The sequence below is a fragment of the Dermacentor albipictus genome, chromosome 4 (assembly GCF_038994185.2).
Source record: "Dermacentor albipictus isolate Rhodes 1998 colony chromosome 4, USDA_Dalb.pri_finalv2, whole genome shotgun sequence".
Classification (NCBI taxonomy): Eukaryota; Metazoa; Arthropoda; class Arachnida; order Ixodida; family Ixodidae; genus Dermacentor; species Dermacentor albipictus.
Genome location: NC_091824.1, coordinates 9,369,387 through 9,386,171, shown reverse-complemented (window position 1 = coordinate 9,386,171; position 16,785 = coordinate 9,369,387). Strand labels below are relative to the sequence as shown.

The window sequence follows — 16,785 nt, the reverse complement described above, 5'->3', positions numbered from 1 at the left end:
CGGAGAGATGGGGGCCAGTTGAAGCGGACGCGAAGGTTTGTTGTGGCTCGCTGCATCCACTAAGGCTTGTGTGGGATGCGCATTGCGACGTATCCATTGTACTCTTAGTGTAACGGATAATTTCTCCACTGTGTCCTGAATCTCCAGTGCCAAAACGCCGGAATTCAGAACACGCCGCAGACAACGGATGGCAGCTGAGGAGTCGGTTAAGATATCAATGTGTCTCCTAGACGGCGGAAGCAGCGGACAGAGGATGGATACTGCGTCTCGTATTGCCAAGAGCTCCGCCTGTGTCGACGGCCAGGCAGGGGAGCAAGCATACGAGCAGGTTGCGATGTCTGACAATAATTCAGGACAAGCGATAGCCGTGGTGACGTGATCATCACTCACACTAGCGTCGACATACGCTACATGTCTGCACGAAGAGCTTGCACTCGTAGCTGATGGGCTATTTGCTATTATAATTGGCTCTCTAAGGTGGCCATTGGATCGTGTGTGTATGCGAGTCAGAGGCCGATTGTCCGTAACTTGCTGATAAAGCCATGGTGGTCGTGGCGAGCAGGAATCGCAGGGCATCACTGAACCGTCTACCATATACTTCTCAAGAGCTGCAGCTTCCGGGATATTGTGGCACTTTGCGGAACGAGCTTGGCGACGCTGGTGGACCAGTTCGTCCAGCGTATTTAATTGCGCTTCGGCCTGGAGTGCGTGAATGGGTGTAATTTGTGGGAGGCCCGTAATAACCCGCATTGCTGCTCGATTGATAGATTCCAAGCGGTCCCACTCTGCTCGTGTCATGTGGTGAAACTGGGCTTGGTATATCAATCTTGGCTGTAGCACAGTACGTATGAGGAGGCGGGCAATGGTGGTTGTGGCACCACCTGACTTTTGAGAAATCCTACGGATGAGGTGCAGCATTTGGGATGTCTTCTGACGTGCTGTGCGAATCCAGGGGCCGGCGGAGCCGGAATCGTACAAGTCCAGGCCGAGGACTCGGAGTGAGTTGACGATTGGAATTCTGTTTCCGTGCAAGAGAAGGACGATAGGGGTGGTGTTGAATGCACGGCGGCCGCGCGCATTCGCGACCGGAAGCAGAGCCGTCTTTTCAGGCGACAACGTAAGTCCCAGAAAAGAACACCATTGATCAGTAATCGTAAGAGCGAGCTGCAACCTTGTGGCTTGAATTTGGAGAGACGGGTGGACAGTCCAGACTGTGATGTCATCCGCATAAATGAGTGCGTGCAGGTCAGCAATGTCGCCCAATCGCCATGCCAAGGGTAGGAGGCTAATGTTGAAAAGTATGGGGGCCAGCACTGACCCTTGCGGTACACCGCGATGTGGGCGAAAGGATCCCACATTCTCCTTGTTGATGCGTATGGCGAATTCACGAGATGTAAGAAAGGTGTGAATAAACTTGCATGTGTGGGCGGGTAAGTGAATCCAGCGTAGCACTTCAACGAGGGCAGCGTGGCTGACGTGGTCGTATGCTTTCTGCACATCCATGCCGAGCACGGACCTCACTCGGGTCGATCGGCCACCAATCAAAACCATAGAGGACAAGTGACCTAGGCCGTCTTCTGCACCAAGGTGGGGGCGGAAGCCAACTTGCGACGGGTGGTACCAGTGATGTACGTCTAGCCACCACTGGAGACGGTTAGCCACCATGCGTTCCAACAATTTCCATAATGTACACATAAGAGAAATTGGTCGAAGATTTGTTATGTTGTCATGAGGTTTGCCGGGCTTTGGGATGGCGATTATAGCTGCTTGCAGCCAGTGCTGTTACGTATGTTATGTTATGTATGTTATGTTATGTTACGTGTATGTTACGTTTCGCCTTCGACGCGCGGTATAGCCGGCGCGGATGCAACGGACGCCGGGTTTTCGTTCAAAGCGGCGGACATTTTGGCCCGTTCGGAGCTACCGCAACGCCTGCCCGCCAAGCGCGTACAGGCATGTTTCAGTGCCACGTGTCTTCGTGTGTGCGTGTGTGTGTGTGTGCCCACGCTTGTCAAAGCACGGCAGCCGGGGAGAGGTGCTCCCCAATTGTGAAGCGAGGAGGTCTGACCAGCGCCGGCTCAGTGGATGCGTCACTACACTCGTCTCAACGTGTCTCTCAGCTTGTCCGTGCGCCGCCGTCACGTGGCCTCATCCCATGACGTTCCGTCTTGCCCTCAACTCCAAGAGTATAAAAGCAGCTGCCCCCGGACGCCAGGAGAGAGGCTCCGATTTCTTCTGTTGGGTAACGTGCTCTCCCGTTTCTCCACTTCGGTCGACCTGATGGGCCGCTCTTTTGCGATGCTAGAATAAACAAGTTGTTCTGTTAGCAGTCGACTCATGCTTTGCTCGGACCTTCGGATGCTTGCAGTTGTGCCCCAGGCCGCCAGGCCAACGCTACCTTTGGGGCTTGCGACCCATTTGCAACAACTCGTGCCAGCGGTCCGATTGCAACAACGGGCGTCATCGCAGAGATTCCAATAGTGGGAAAGCAGTATAGTCCTTTAGGTCAAATGTTTTTTTTTTCTGCGCGTTCCTTGTCCGCGCAAGGTCTCGCCTGCGTTTCAACTGCACCTCGGTAAGGCCAAATGAAAACGCGCCACGCGTATCAACGCACTCGCTTGCCCGCGAGGAGTACATTCACTTCAATTCAAATCAATTCACTTTATTTCAACACCACAATTTTGAGGACCACGAACAAAAAGCCTTCTTATGGCTTTTCATGGCTTTGTGTTGTTTTTATGGCTTTTCTGTAGTTCCTAATTTGAAGGACTGCTCAGCGGCGTTTGATTCGACATCAATGCTTTTTTTATGCACTCATTTGATGCACTTCTGACGTGGTGCCAGCTCCTACCCAGCGGCTGTGCGGCCACGTGCCCAACGATGCACGAACCAGGCCACACGTTTGGTCAACTAGGTGGCTTTGACGTGACGTGCGCCATTACGTACGCACTAGGCACACATTTAGCCAATGAGAACCGTGGAGCCACCATGGCATCGGTGAAGCGTGCTCGTCTCGGACCCCGGAGGCTCGATTCCCACACGGACCGGAGTTTAGCAACTAATGTTCTCATAGCATTAAATTACTTTGCCTACGGAAACCTCCCTGAGAAATGTGTGTTTTTACGCTTTGCCGTCGGTCATTTCTGGCACCATCATTCGGTCATGCCACAGGCTACAACGCCGGATTTTCGCGTAATAGGGCACATAATGCTTTCGCATTGAAACGACGAGTTCGTTCAAATTGAATGTTGTGACAGATGTCCGCTGATATTTGTGTGGAGTTACATTCGAAAGGTATTCGCTAACCATGGGCAAAATACTTAAATGTAAAAAAATGTTTTTATATGTAGTTGCCAACATACCGATCTAATATCGATACACATAAACGATACATAAACATATCGATAAGGTACGTCGTAGCGAGGGACTCAGGAATAATTGTGACCACTTGTAGTTTCTTAGCCTGCGCCTAAATAATTAGGCGCTTTGCATTTCTTCGCCATCGAAATGCGATCGCCAGGCCGGTTCAAACCCGCAACCTGGAGCTTAGCAGCACCGCGCTATGGTCATTAGGCTATCTGCGGTAGCTTATTGGTAGCACACACTTGGCAGCAGCGGCTTCGCTTGGTCTTGCTGCTCTGATTCTGAGAAGCATCATCTCTCTTCACAGGAACCGAGGCGTCACATACTAGACAAGAGCCCGGCACATACTGTGACCTAGAAGACTGCCATTGGCTCCACGGAAGAACGAGCTCCTTACGTTACCGCAAGCTTCTATAAAAGGACGCTACCATCCTGCAGACCCGCGCACACACTTGGCATGAGTGGCTTCACTTGATGCTGCTGCTCTGAGTCTAAGCAAGTACCATCTTTCTTCACAGGTTGGTTGTTTTTCAACTTGTACTCTTATGGTCTAGCGCTACCACTGCTCCCGAATTATCAACTAAATCATGTCGGACTGTCTTGTTTAGCACAAACTGCTTCACGGCGATGAACCATACCTATCATGCTGTGAATGCGATTTTAGTTATCATGCGGGCACTTGCTCGGGAGTAACAGTAAGTACGTAATGAAAGAAATCTGAGACCGCCTTGAAATCTTGGAAGTGCGCCACGTGCAAAACAGGCAGGGCCCGAAGCGGTCAGAGCTCAGAAAATGGCGATGAACGACCAGAACTGAAACTAAAAAGCGAAATTTCAGCAATGCACTGCAAACTTGCTGGGCTGCCTGAAATGAAAGTCTAGATAGATACTTTGGAAGAAAAAAAAAAGGAAACGGTGACAAGCGTTAAACAGGCAATGCAGGAAATCGTTATAAAACATGATGAGGTCATCCTTGAGACGAAGCATCAAAATGCAGACACTGCAAGCCCTCGAAAGCGTGTTGAAAAACTTGAGATTAAGGTGAGAGAGCATGAAATCGACAAACTTAGGCAAGACTTGCATAATCTCCATCAGCACGCCAGACGCCTGAATTTAGAAGTGCATGGTCTGCCGCATCATGTCAATGAAAACTTTTTGGAAAAGCTAAACTAGTCGATGATCTCGAGCTCCCACAACTTTCATAACAGGACCTTGAAGCGGTCCCTCGCATTCTGTTGAAGGTCAAGGTTGACTCAGTGGACGTTAAAAATGAAACAATCAGCACAGAAAAATCAGAAAAAGTCGCACCTATCCTGGTTCAGTTTACTTCTAGTGAGATTAGACATACTTGGCCGGGGAAAAAAAACGCAACTGGAAGGATCAAAGTAAAAAATTTACCTGAATAAAAATCTCACACCAGTGAATAAAAAAACCTTTCTGGCATAGAAGGCGCGAGTGGCTGAAAAAGAGTGCAAGTTTGCCTGGAACAAGAATGGAAAATTCTTAGTGCGTCCTCGTGATCAAGTCATCAGGGTTATCACAATGGAAGAACTTGGCAGAATAAGATAGTCAGCCAGTGTTGTTTTGTATGCTCGTTCTTCAAGATGGCAATTCCTTTTCAGGAGTGCAAGTACTGCGACAAGCTTTCCTTCAAGCAGAGTAGTGAGTTATGTGATAAAAATAAGATGTCCTTGTTGAATTTGAATGCAAAAAGCTTAAAAAGCAAGCACAAATATGTCTGCATGCTTCTACACGAATTACAGCCTGAATTTGATAGTTTAGTGTTCTCTGAGACTTGGTTCCGCGACGAGTACGAGGCTGTACACTTCCCAGGTTAGAAGAGTTGTTCACTGTCGCGAAAAAATCAAAGATGGAGTGTTGTAGCCTTTTTTATGTAAAACACGATCTAGGCTTTGATGTCATTTCTGAGTTTTCTGTATCGCACGAGCACTATGAAACCCGCATGATCAAGTGTGCGAATACTAAATGTGTAATTATTTACAGGCCTTCATCCTGAGTTGTGTCCATGTGAATAGATTTCCTTCAATACATGTTGGAATTTTGTACACAGCTTGGCAGTCCCCTCATTGTCACGTGCGATTGTAGCATTAACCTGCTTTCCGTAGACCGGTGCAAAAAAGTGTTTCTGGGCGATTTCTTTTCCTTTGGCTACGAAAATGTTAATATTGTTGCAACCAGGAGGACGAATGATTCTGAAAGCTTACTAGACTTGTGCTTTACAACACGATTAACTACATTAGAGTCGGGTCTTTTCATATCTGACGTAGGTGATACCATGCCTATTTTCCCGTTCTTTGTAAGTGAGACGAAAGTATGCAGACAGCGCTAAAGTGACACGCGCTTGCAGTACAGATTGATAAACAAGAACACGATTGATGATTTTGAAGCGACAGCGTCACTCCGAAATATACATATTGGTGGATCCTGCGAAGGCATTCAATCGCTCTCTTGGCATAATGAAAGCTCTTTATTACAAAATTTTCCCTCTAAGACAAGCTAGAAGAAACAAGAAATGCAGGAAACCGTGGGTTGACAATGCACCTCTAAAACGAATAAAGGAACGAGATAGAGTTTTCGCTACCTTTAGAAAAACAATGAAGCCAGAGTACTTATTGAAATACGAAAAGGTCAGGAATAAACTAGACCGTGATATAAAGCTGACGAGGGAGAGGTATTATGAGAATAAGTCCACTCATATTATTTATGAGGAGGCCAAAAGAAGCATATACAGTGGTGAAAAGCGGGAACGTCCTGCGCTACCGGGGCGTAGCGGAGAGACGAGAACTAGGAGTCGGATTCCTGATTAATAAGAATATAGCTGGTAACATACAGGAATTCCGTAGCATTAACGAGAGGGTGGCAGGTCTTGTTGTGAAACGCAATACGAGGTACAAAATGAAGGTTGTACAGATCTACGCCCCTACATCCAGTCATGATGACCACGAAGTCGAAAGCTTCTATGAAGAAATGGAATCGGCGATGGGTAGAGTGAAAACAAAATATACTATACTGATGGGCGACTTCAATGCCAAGGTAGGCAAGAAGCAGGCTGGAGACAAGGCAGTAGGGGAATATGGCATAGGCACTAGGAATAGCAGGGGAGAGTTATTAGTAGAGATTATGGAACAGCATAATATGCGGATAATGAATACCTTCTTCCGCAAGCGGTATAGCCGAAAGTGGACGTGGAGGAGCCCGAACGGCGACACTATAGAAATGAAATAGGCTTCATACTCTGCGCCAACCCTGGCATCATACAAGATGTGGACGTGCTCGGCAAGGTGCGCTGCAGTGACCACAGGATGGTAACAACTCGAATCCGCCTAGACCCGAGGAGGGAATGGAAGAAACTGGTACGTAAGAAACCGATCAATGAGTTAGCGGTAAGAGGGAAAATAGAGGAATTCCAGATCAAGCTACAGAACAGGTATTCGGCTTTAACTCAGGAAGAGGACCTATAGTGTTGAAGCAATGAACGACAATCTTGTGGGCATCATTAAGGAGTGCGCAATGGAAGTCGGTGGTAACACCGTTAGACAGGATACCAGTAAGCTATCGCCGGAGACGAAAGGTCTAATCAAGAAACGCCAATGTATGAAAGCCTCTAACCCTACAGCTAGAATAGAACTGGCAGAACTTTCGAAGTTAATCAACAAGCGTAAGACAGCTCACATAAGGAAGTATAATATGAATAGAATTGAACATGCTCTCAGGAGCGGAGGAAGGCTAAAAGCAGTGAAGAAGAAACTAGGAATAGGCAAGAATCAGATGATTGCGTTAAGAGAGAAACCCGGCAATATCATTACTAATATGGATGAGATATTTCAAGTGGCTGAGGAGTTCTATAGAGATTTATACAGCACCAGTGGCACCCACGACGATAATGGAAGAGATAATAGTCTAGAGCAATTTCAAATCCCACAAGTAACGCCGGAAGAAATAATGAAATCCTTGGGAGCTATGCAAAGGGGGAATCCAGCTGGGGAGGATCAGGTAACAGGGCAGATTGTTCTAGAGAAACTGGCCACCCTGTATACGCAATGCCTCATGACTTCGAGCGTACCGGAATCTTGGAAAAACGCTAACATAATCCTAATCCATAAGAAAGGGGACGCCGAAGACTTGAAAAATTATAGACCGATCAGCTTACTGTCCGTTGCCTACAAAGTATTTACTAAGGTAATTGCAAATAGAATCAGGAACACCTTAGACTTCCGTCAACCAAAGGACCAGGCAGGACTCCGTAAAGGCTACTCAACAATAGACCATATTCACACAATCAAAGAGGTGATAGAAAAATGTGCGGAATATAACCGACCTTTATATATAGCTTTCATTCATTACGAGAAAGCGTTTGATTCAGTCGAAACCTCAGCAGTCATGGAGGCATTGCGGAATCAGTGTGTAGACGAGCCGTATGTAAATATACTGAAAGATATTTATAGCGGCTCCACAGCCACCGTAGTCCTCCATAAAGAAAGCAACAAAATCCCAATAAAGAAAGGCGTCAGGCAGGGAGATACGATCTCTCCAATGCTATTCACAGCGTGTTTACAGGAGCTATTGAGAGACCTGGATTGGGAACAATTGGGGATAAGAGTTAATGGAGAATACCTTGGTAACTTGCGATTCGCTGACGATATTGCCTTGCTTAGTAACTCAGGAGACCAACTGCAATCCATGCTCACAGACCTGGAGAAGCAAAGCCAAAGGGTGGGTATAAAAATTAATCTGCAGAAAACTAAAATAATGTTTAACAATCTCGGAAGAGAACAGCAGTTTACGATAGGTAGTGAGACACTGGAAGTGGTAAGGGAATACATCTTCTTAGGACAGGTAGTGACTGCGGATCCGGATCGTGAGACAGAAATAATCAGAAGAATAAGAATGGGCTGGGGTGCGTTTGGCAGGAATTCTCAGATCATGAACAGCAGGTTGCCATTATCCCTCAAGAGTAAAGTATATAACAGCTATGTACTACCAGTATTCACGTAAGGGGCAGAAACCTGGAAGCTTACGAAAAGGGTTCTACTTAAATTGAGGACGACGCAACGAGCTATGGAAAGAATAATAATATAGGGGGTTTTGCGTGAGCTATGGAAATAGAATGATAGGTGTAACGTTAAGGGACGAGAAAAGAGCACATTGGGTGAGGGAAGAAACGCGAGTTACTGATATCTTAGCTGAAATCAAGAAAAAGAAATGGGCATGGGCTGGACATGTAATGAAGAGGGAAGATAACCGATGGTCATTAAGGGTTACTGACTGGATTCCAAGGGAAGGGAAGCGTAGCAGAGGGCGGCAGGAAGTTAAGTGGGCGGATGAGACTAAGTAGTTTGCAAGGACAACATGGCCACAATAGGTACATGACCGGGGTAGTTGGAGAAGTATGGGAGAGGCCTTTGCTCTGCAGTGGGCGTAATCAGGCTGATGATGATGATATTCTTTATTATCCAAAATAGGTTTGGAAAATATTTAATGATTACTTCCGAACAGTGAACAATAGTCTGTTTTTGAGGTTACGCATAAAGGCGTATCTTTAACAGGGGCTGCACTGGCGGGTATGGTTAGCCAGGATTTGTTACAACAAGGGGCTTATTTCTGGAGTGAAAGAATTCCACCGCGTGTGCTGCGGATGGCATAAAGGCAGAGCCAATAAACGCTGTGGCGTTGCATATTTGTAAAGCAATGTCTAATATATGCAATTTAATTTTGTGTACTGGCGCATTCCTCGTTCAATTAAAGGTGGCGCGGGTATCGGTAGTTGTTAAAGGGAGAAACAGGAATGACGTGAAGAACTACAGACCGATTTTAGTTCTCCCAGTATTTTCAAGAATAGTTGAGCAGGTCACTAATGAAGGAATGTCAAGTATCTATTCCCATAATAATATTATACCAAAAACAATAAGATTTCCGAAAACACCGATACAGTGAAATGGCGTTGTTACACACTAAAGAAAAATAATAAGTAACTTTGAGGATAAGCTCCACACAATAGGAATATTTATTGACATTAAAAAAGGCATTCGATTCGATTAAACACGATATCTTGCTACAAAAGTTCAAAGAGTATGAAATTAGGGGAACTGCTCTTAAGCTAATATAAAATTATTTCACTGAATAAAGTATAGAGATATTTGTCATTCCAAATCAACAATGGGTGAACTGAAATACGGTGTACCGCAGGGGTCAATCCTAAGTCTACTTCTTTTTTGTTATACATTAATAACATCACAAATGTGCCTCTAGTATCTGCCGTAATCATATATGCTGTTGACACATTTTTTTCTGGCCGAGACCTGATCACTCTCGAGCAGGATAAAAATATTTGGCTCAGTGATTTGTCAGACTGGCTTAGAGCAAATAAGTTGGAATTATACACTTAAAAAACAAAATACGTTATATTTAGGGCTCGTAACAAAGGTATTTATGATAGCTCAGTATTAAAATTCCGTGATGAATCATTATATGTTCTACGTCCCACAGACTCCATGGCGTTACGAGTGAAGAAAACTTGAACTATCCAGTCATGTTGGCAGTATTAAAACCAGCATTACAATAGCGATCAGTGTTATTATTATACTAAAGCATATATTACCTTCTAGATTAAAAAAAACAATTATACTATAGCCTGGTGCATTCGCACGTCCAATGTTGTTTATCCGACTGGTGTACCGCGACGAAAACCAACACCTTAGTTAACTAACCTTGCAGAAACGCATGATTCGTGTAATTGAGAATGCACCCTATAGAAGCTAGTACGCTCCGCCTTTTAAGAAGAATTGTATTTTAACAATAGAAAACCTTGATAACAAAAACAACAGCCATTGTAATATTTGTGACGTGAAGTGAATTCATTCTTTTTTTCCAGGAAAAGAGGGAACCAGGACAAAAGGCGGTAATGCCTGACGCGGCCCCGGTACCCATACAGTTGGCAGTAATAATATTAAAACAAAAAAATGTACATAGAAGTTGCGACAAACATGTCAAAACATCGCTACATTGCGCACAGTAAACCTTATTTAGAAAAAAAAAGGACATGTGCGAGGTAATACGCAATAACGCAAAGTCATACACGTACAAATACAATGCATACATGAGTGGGGAAATAGGAGACGAAAAATTTGACTACAGTACTTGTCCGCACCAGAGATAGATAGAGAGAAACGTATGTGTAAACACACGGTAGATTACATTTTTTCCATTTGAATTTTTCCTTCAATGAAACGTCGTTTCGTGTTTTTCTTGAACACATGTTAAGTCTCAATGAAAGCACTTTTTTCAGAGCGTACCTTCCGAATGAACATAAATACAACACAAGGCACATAGCTTACAAGTGCAAGATCCGGGCAAAATATGGCGTGCAAAAGCAAGCATTTATAGTTACCGACTTTCTGAGTCATCACCTTGGCTTACTCGCTATAATAAATGATAACCGTCCCTAAGCATTTTAAAAAGAAACTGAACAGGTATTTGTTGTAGTTTTAGGTGGGACTGTTCATTATTTTGCATACAAATCGCATTTAATATTCCTGTTTCGTATTGCATGTGCTTTCCATTTTTTGTGCATGTATCGACTTTGTGTGCCACGCTTACCCTTTGTGCTTGAGTATTTTGCGCAGTGGGAACGGGTCGGGAAAGGGGACTGACACTTAGGCATTCGTGTGTTTTTTGTCAGCCTCTTTTACAGAGACTAATATTTCTGTAAAATTAAGCATTCATTCATGTCACCAGACTTGCTTTAGCAGAAGCAGCTCGGCTGTATTGCCTATTCTACACGCAAATGGATAGGAGAAGACGCAAGAAATACAATTCAGGTACAAAGTACACCGTAATTTTGCTACCTATGGCAACGTCGGCATTATGAATTGCTCCTCCGAGTGTTAAGGCAAGTGAACATAACCTTCTTGATCTTAAATTGTATCGAAATTCGGTGTGATAATCACTAAACAAGGCTGAATGCGAGTTGTTATATCTCACGGCTGATCTATTTCAGGTCGTCAGTCAAGCGCATATACATATACATTCTCTTCTACTGTTGTGCTATACTTATTCACACGAGGCTTTGTTATAATGGCTCCGACTTACTGCCGTACCAGAATGTTCTTGAACACTAAGGCTTCAGTGGGAACACAAAATAGAAAATTGAGACTTTCTAACGTTAGGTTTCTTAGGAGGAGCTGATCGCTTATGTTTTCGGACTCCATCTTCCTCACACACCCCCCCTTTTCCAGCCGACGTTCAGTCTACGGTCACAAAGAAAGCGTCAGGCGTTGCAGCAGGCCCTCCGCAGGCCTTTTGCATTGCGAAGCTGACCGTTGAATTTGCTTTCTCCATATAGATACCCTTGAGAAATGACTAGTTTTCTGAGCGCTGCGATGCGCTGAGCCGAATTGTGCCGCTTCTCTTGGAAGTGTGTGCACCGTGCTTCCAATAGGCGAGCCTTGCGCCGATGTATCCGACCATGCATAGTGCGTCAGCGAAAGGGGCGAATGAAAGGGCAGGCAAGCAACCTCTCCCTATTGTAAGCAGAAAAGTGCCTCCACCAACGAAAGTGTTCTGGCGAACACGCGAAACTTCCCACTTATCCGCGAGGCGTGCGAGAGATAGGACGGGGAACAAAACAAGTACACTCGCAATGAGCGCGCATGGAGTGCTAAGGCCCAAGATGCGTCGCTCAATACGCGCTGCAGGAATTCTGATCACGTGCAGCACAAACAAGCAAGCGCCAACAACTTCGCTGGGCTCCTCTGCCGTTCAAGCAGGCAGCGAGATAAACTGCCGACCGAGAGCGCGGTGTCGGCGCTCTACCCGTACATCATTTTTCTCTCTGCGCTTGAACGAAGCGATGTTTGCGTGCTCGCAAACAAACGGCGGACTCCCCCTGCGGGGAGAGCTTTTTGCGCAGCGCGCGTTGTACAATGAACGCGCTCTTCAGAGGGCAGCGCCATTAAACAAGCACAAGCACCGTCGCCAGAATGACCCGGGATGAAAGAAGAGGACGGAGAAACTTCCATTTGGGGAAACCTAATCAGGATTCACGGGAGCAGTCGAGGAGGGGGAGATCTTGTGCTTCACTGCGACGCGGGGAAAGGAAAGAGGAAAGCTGCCAGGGCGGGGCCTTTTTGCCCGCCGGGGGATGGAGCGGAGTGGGAAAGCGTTCGTTAGGACCCGTGATCAAGAGAACGGGGCGGAGCCGGCGTGTCGCGCTCCAGCGAGCGGCCGCCTTTTTCTCCTCTTCGGAGAGAGTGCGCTCTTTTGTCCCGCATTGGCTGCGCGCCGGTGCCTCTGTCCAATGGGCGGTCTCCATTGAGCGCACGGGAGAGGAGACAGCAAGAAACAAAAAAAGAGAGCGCAGGATGTTTTTCCTCCGCGAGTGTTACCATGGCGATAGCTCGTAGGGAACAATCAGCAATCGTCGATGAGGGGCGTTTCCATGGCGATGGTAGGCAAATCATTCTATGTGTAAATTCCCCTGTCGCCTCGGTCTCACATCAAGAGAAAGACAATGCTGACAGCTAAAGTTGCCGTCAGTCCGACAGCACGCCACATTGGAAAAGTGCTCTTAGCACCAACCCAGGACTTCTCGAGCTGTTGCTGACGTAATGAGGAGGGAAACTTTAATTTGTTTGAATATTTAGATTTCTTAAGTGTTAAGGAAACAGAGTATTCACCAAAGTTAAAAATCCTGCAAACTGCAAATGTGTCCGAAAGATCACTCTAATTAGACCATGTAGTGCATTGTCCAGCCAGATTCATTGACGCTCCTAACCTTTAGCAGTCATTCAACCAAAAATATACGACGGCTAACATTGCACTACACAGCACCGTTTGTTTTCAGTATTCACCACACAAAAACCTTCATTGAAATAATAAGTGTCTAGCGTAAAGGAATATAGTTCTATGAAATGGAGCTGAAATGTAGAAGGTAAGTTCTGTTTTCAAATATTGCAGAATTTCACGTGGTACAATCACTGCGATCTCGTGAAAGCTCATTAATTCAGCAGTGCATCGCACGCCCCATCAGGACATTTGCATTGCGCAGTAACGTCAGTTATTCTAAGAAACTATCCAGTGGAATGAGCCTCAACCTAAGTATGATGTATTTGTCTACAATGATATGAATAAAAATTGACCGTAAGTTGCAGCGCTTTCAGCGATACTCTGGTAGATGCGTTCCACGAAGTACTAATAAATTTCTTCGACGCACAATGTTGCGTCCATGAATATTTGTTAAATGACATAAGATGTTGTCCATGAGAAATGTTCCCCGCGCCGCAGAATAACAATGATATTACCTTTTGTAATATTGCTAATATTGCATCTTAAAAAGTGACGGTGCTTTGTCACTAGAAGTCTTGAAACTGAAAAGTCTCCTTACACGCTGGCAGCATTGCATTGTAATAGAACTGCAATTCACGTCTCGTTGTCACTCACACAAAAAGACTAATATATACATAGCGAGACTGTCTAAAACAAGACAATGCTAAATAGAAACAGAAACAAACTGCACGTTCTTATTGTTCGAAAAAATTCTGATAGATCAAAGTTACTTTCCTTGTGAGCAACAAAAAAAAAGCGGAATATGCTACAATTACATGTACCGGGGAAAGCAGTTCTGCGAAAACCGGCGTCCTTCATTCTGGCTGGCTATTCAACCCACTTTTTATCAACCTATTTTTCTGAAGCGAATAGCTATTGCAATGTTGCTTGTAAATGTGACAGCACGCTTAACGTTCATCACAAATACAGCAAGCGTTCACCTCTTGTAGTGCAGAAAACAGATTTTTTTTACATTCTGAGAGCCATAATCTTCATGAAATTGTAAGAACGGGAATTTATTTGTGCGGTGTTTCGTAGAAAACAACGGATATTCGACTTCAGATTGGTAATAGCTTACAACTAAGAAGTTTCACGCAATCGTTCAACTTCGTAGGATGGTCGTCGTACTCCACATGTAAAATTATTTCGGAGCAAAACACATGCACAGCAACTTCTGCATGATCTCCTGCAAGAAGCTGGAAGTGCCATTGATGTCCACCTTGAAATCAGATGGTGTTCCTTCTAAAGAACTGCGTACAGTATTGTGGCGCAGTAAACAAAGGTTGCTGAACCACTCAGCTGCTGTCGTACGATAAGAAGCCAACAAAGAAAGACACCAAGGACAGCATGGGGGACAATATCACTCGTACTTAATGATTGAATTAAAGAAACAATGGATTAAAAGAAACGAACATCAATTAAAATAAAAAACTGGCCTTAGGTGGAATACGAACCCACGTCTTCGGCCTAAGTGTGCGATGCTCTTACCAATTGAGCTACCTCGGCGCCGTTTTCCCTTCATCTTTATAGGGTCTTTATGCTTATCTGCTGGAACTAAACGTGGAAGTGTTGGCCAGCTTCATCGCTGACAACTTTTGCGGCGGGTCACCCTTTTTGACACAGGCGTCACGTGCACGTGATATTTACGGGTGAAGGCTAATGGTTAATAAATTGAAGCATTCAGATAGCATGCGTGGGTTCATAAAGAGTTGCTTGCTTAATATGCATGGCGCTGGATGCGGGGTGCGTGTGAGAGGCGATTTCAATACTTGAACAAGAGCAGATAATCTATAGTGTAAACGGAAATGAGACGAACAGGCCATTTTAAGGGATGTGACCTCCCTTGAGACTCCGTGCCTGAAAACCGCGCTCCCTCACCGTGGTGTAGAAATGTTCAGCGTCCTCCATTTCGCTTCCTCGAAGAATGGGGATGAAAGAAGTAAGATGAACCTCAATTCTACATCCGTTTTAAGAGGGAGTTTAAAAGATAGAGGACACCCTTTAGCGTAAAAGAGTTGTATTTCTTATTTTATTCGTTCTATTATTTTATATTACACATCTGCGAGAATGAAACGAGAAAGAAAAGATATATTTTCCAAGTGGTTCTTTTTCTTCCTATGTTTCTGCAAATTTATACATTACCAGAGTGCTAGCCAACTTATTTAGGGCGATATAATAGACGGCTTGGCTGTCTCGTCGACCACAATGTCCTGTCGCGCAGCCAGGACCCCCGGTCGGCACCTGGCGTACTGAATTCGGAAGCGGGACCATGCAAAACTTCGCCGGCTTCGGCCATAGAATGTCCTCGCTTCTGTTCGTTTTCCCATCAACTGAAAGTGAAACTGAAGGCAAAGACCACAAAGCGCCACTGCCGTCGGCGCCGGTGACGGAACCTGTTTTGCTCTCCGTAGTTCTGAGTGTATATATGCGTGCTTACGAGAGAATTTTGGCGGCCGTTGGAGTGTGTTTCGTCCACTGTGGAACCTCACAAGAAAACTACCCGCTCCACTGCGCAGCACGGCGGTAATCGGCCACCGGGTAGCCATCACCTTGTCGTGACCTGTGTACTACAATACACTATATTGTGGTTCGCGCGGCCGTGCTCGGGCATTCCCTACTGCGCCGCGATATGAAAGCGGTTAGTGAAACCTCACGCACAGTCCTCACAAATTCGGAGCGCGTACGGGGTCGACGGCTTTGGAAACGGCGCGTTTCGGATTACTACTTGCCCAGTTTCCTCATGTTTCACGCGGCCTTCTTCAGCAGCGGTGGTGAGTACGGCGCGGACCCAATGCGTTATGCGCATAATGCCCACACCTTTTATGTCCCGGTGTTGAGACCCATCAGTCCACTCAAGAAAACTCAAGGAGCTGGTGCCGCACAAAAAAAGAGACATTTCTTTATTTTTCAATTTCTCGTGTTTTACGTGCCACAACCACGATCTGATTATGAGGCACGCCACAGTTGGGGACTTCGGATTAATATTTACCACCTACGGTTCTTTACCGTGCACCGTTATTTAATGCACGGCACGCGGGCGTACTTGCACGCCCCCATATGGAAGTCTGGCCGCCGTGGCTAGGATATGATCCTTCGACCTCGTGCGTAATGCTAACCACAATGCCAAGGACACTTATAGCAACTACGGCGGGTCAAAGAGTATTGGATTTTCGTCATCAGGTGTGATAACCATTTCACCCCAAGTGTCGATAAAGGTTGTGACAGCGATTTTTGTCACAGCAACATTATTTTGAAGGCGACGAATTACTGTTATGCAGCGTGAACAATGCGAATAGCAAGCCTAGTTTTTTGTTAAACGTAGGCACAGAGTGTGTGCACGCAATTATGTTGATTTTATCAGTTTTGTGAAATATAGGCTTCAACCTGCATACATTTTCACTTGGAAATATGTACCAGCACTATCTTCAACTAAATTTTTTGTGCATAAAAATTTGTGTATTAGAAATCACTGTTTGAGGCAGTTACGGCGTACAATTTTTTTGTATGTAGACACTAACTGCTTTTTCATAGTCCTGTATTTCAGGTTTGACCAGTGCTGAAAAGGATGAACGGAATAAAT

General features: G+C 45.3%; 1 long non-coding RNA gene across 1 annotated transcript in view; it reads left to right on the top strand.

The window, feature by feature from the left end:
- The window catches only part of LOC139059028 (uncharacterized), a 138,556-nt gene that overhangs the window by 98,018 nt on the left and 23,753 nt on the right, over window positions 1-16,785 (top strand). The window contains exon 2 of the long non-coding RNA XR_011513812.1: window positions 3,671-3,881. This is a non-coding gene — a long non-coding RNA (uncharacterized lncRNA). The remainder of the gene's footprint in view (window positions 1-3,670; window positions 3,882-16,785) is intronic.